Source organism: Pinus tabuliformis, chromosome 5_1, assembly GCF_031772625.1.
Source record: "Pinus tabuliformis cultivar Carrire ecotype Pingquan chromosome 5_1, CPIR1, whole genome shotgun sequence".
Taxonomy (NCBI): domain Eukaryota; kingdom Viridiplantae; phylum Streptophyta; class Pinopsida; order Pinales; family Pinaceae; genus Pinus; species Pinus tabuliformis.
The window spans coordinates 208,036,080-208,038,718 of record NC_142305.1 but is presented as its reverse complement, the minus strand read 5'-3'; positions in this window follow the sequence as shown (position 1 = coordinate 208,038,718).

Sequence of the window (2,639 nt, the reverse complement as noted above, 5' to 3'; positions counted from 1 at the left end):
TCTATCCTAAATACTAGCTAATAGATCGGTAATAATGTTAAAGCAGAGAAGCTCTCCTGTTATTGTTTACTCACGTGTAATAAAACTAGGGTTGAAGTATAAAAATGCAACCTAGGAATAAACTTTTATATGGAATCACTTTGTTGTAAACCTAGGCTACATTTGCACATTCACTATGTGAATAATCGAAAATAAATATACGCTACATTTGCACATTCACTATATGAATAATCGAAAATAACGATTATGAATTAGCTCAATTAGCTCATTGTTCTCTTCTTCGTTTTTGGTATCATGGTCATTCTATCTTGTGCACTTCTCATTGTTTTGTATTGCGTTGATTGCCAAATAAATGGCCATTAATGTAAAAGATATCATTCTCCTCCTCTATTCTCATACTGTCTTCTTTGATACTGTCTCAATGTCCTCGGGATTCTCTGGGTGAAGCTCCAATGTGAAAATATGTATGTATTCAGACTCAAGGTGAAAGCATGGCCATTTGTTATGTAAAGAATGTGACACTCGAGCAACAAACATTGAGTCAACTAACACTTTACGGCAGGATCAGTTACAATACCAAATTGCTCTGACATTTCGTTGACAAATGGTTTAACGTTCTTCCCCCATGCTACGTCAAATTTTAGTTTTTTTTCTTTGAGTGGACTTACCAAAAGACGAGAAAACATTTTCCATCTAACCATAAGATGAAGAAAATGGACCAGAAACAGCTTATGCTATCCCAAGCAGGAGTCATCCTTGACAAGCAAGGGGTCGATGCCATTAATATGCTGGTAAGAACCTCCATATTCATATATTTGGAAGGAGCGAGTGTATTTGACATTGAATGATGTTCAACCATGATTTCATCACTTTGGGCACTACCATAAGGGAATTTGCTCAAAAACTGTATTTTGTTGCACAAGACAGAAGTCGAAAGAATCTTTGTTGCACCATCTGGCTAGTTTGGGTTTTAGCAGGGGGTTTCGTGTTGGGGGTTTAAAGAAGGCAGCTATGGAAACTTCACAGTTCTTGACAACTATGAGAATTCTGAGGTAGAGGAATTTGAAGTGCTCAGAGTGTTTGAAATACCTGTTTCGAAGTGCTGCATGCACTGCGGGGATCACCTTCTGTAACCTCTGTTTGCTGGAGCTCCACAGTGAATTTTTTCAATGGTTTAATTTCCTCTGTTCACCAGAGCTCCACAGTTAATTTGTTCAATGGTTGAATTGCCGGGATTTTGGATTTGAGCAGATAATGTATCGAGGGTGGTTGGTAACGCGTTTATGAGCCTCCACACTGAGTTGGTGGATGTCATTAATACACCTAAGTGGAGGTGGGCAGCTTGGTGGCCAGGAACATGGCTGACGGCAGAGTCGCTGGAGCCTGATGACCCGTAATCGCCGGAGGTTGGCATGTAACATGCATGCATCCATGGTCAGGCCGGAGATGTAACGCACGATGACGTCAGGGGGGTTGTAAGGACACCTTACGGACATAGCATTTATATTGCTATAGAGGTGGAAATAGCACTTGCTGGTAACATGTCCCCCAAATGATAGAGGGTGAAATTTAATGACAAGAAACAACAAACAGCAATTGACTTTCTTCTCTGAATATCTTCCATGATTTTATGATGATGTAGACTTTATCAAAATAATATGATAGTTACATTGTGGGTTGTTCATTGCCACTAACTCGTGTGTGCTGGGATATGCTTCACTCATCTTAGCTTCTTTCAGATTCTTCCTTGCAGTTCTTGTGGCAACCTTGTCCCGTTCTTTCGTATGAATAAATCAGCTTGTACGGAAGTGACAGGAACATGTATATAAATGATGTTTCTAGATTTCTTGTCTCAATCATTATACCTACAGTGCATAATCTTCATGATTTTCTCTTCTAACTTTAGTAGCTCAGAGATCTGGATGGAATTCGATGCCTCTTAGGTATGTTTCTTGGTTTTATCTACTAAGTTTAGTAGCTCAAAGATCTGGATGGAATTCGATGCCTCCCATGAATGTTTCTCTAGTTCTCGAGGTTAATATCTACGCCTATCTATCACCCTTGAAACGAAAATTTAAATGCCTCTTGTTTGGTTGGGGGAAATTTTTCTTCAACTTCATTTTCCCATTTAATCAGACTCGGAAGCATTGGATTAGTAGAGTGAATAATAGATAATCAATAGCTTTTGTTGCAACCAGTTGAAAAGGACAGAAAATGTCATCATTAATTTGTAGTTGTAAACAATTCCTATTCGGAAATGCTTCTTGTTTGGTTATGGGCAATTTTTCTTCAACTTCGTTTTCCCATTTAATCGGACTAGGAAGCATTGGATTAGTAGAGTGAATAATATATTAAATCAATAGCTTCTGTTGTAACCATTGAAAATGACATAAAATGTCATCATTAATTTGTAGTTCTAAACAATTCCTATTCGGAAAAAGACTCAAAGAATTTGTTATGGAAGCAAGTCTATCTTGCATCACTTCCTTCCAGGTTTGTTGACTCTCTCAGAGTGCAAGAATTTTTTCAAATGCCTTTTGAGTCTTACACATGGGGACAAATATATTCAATTATTACTAAGCCCCTGGTTGGTGTTTGCACAAGCTCGAATGTTAATAAGTCTCTAGAAAAGTTGTCGA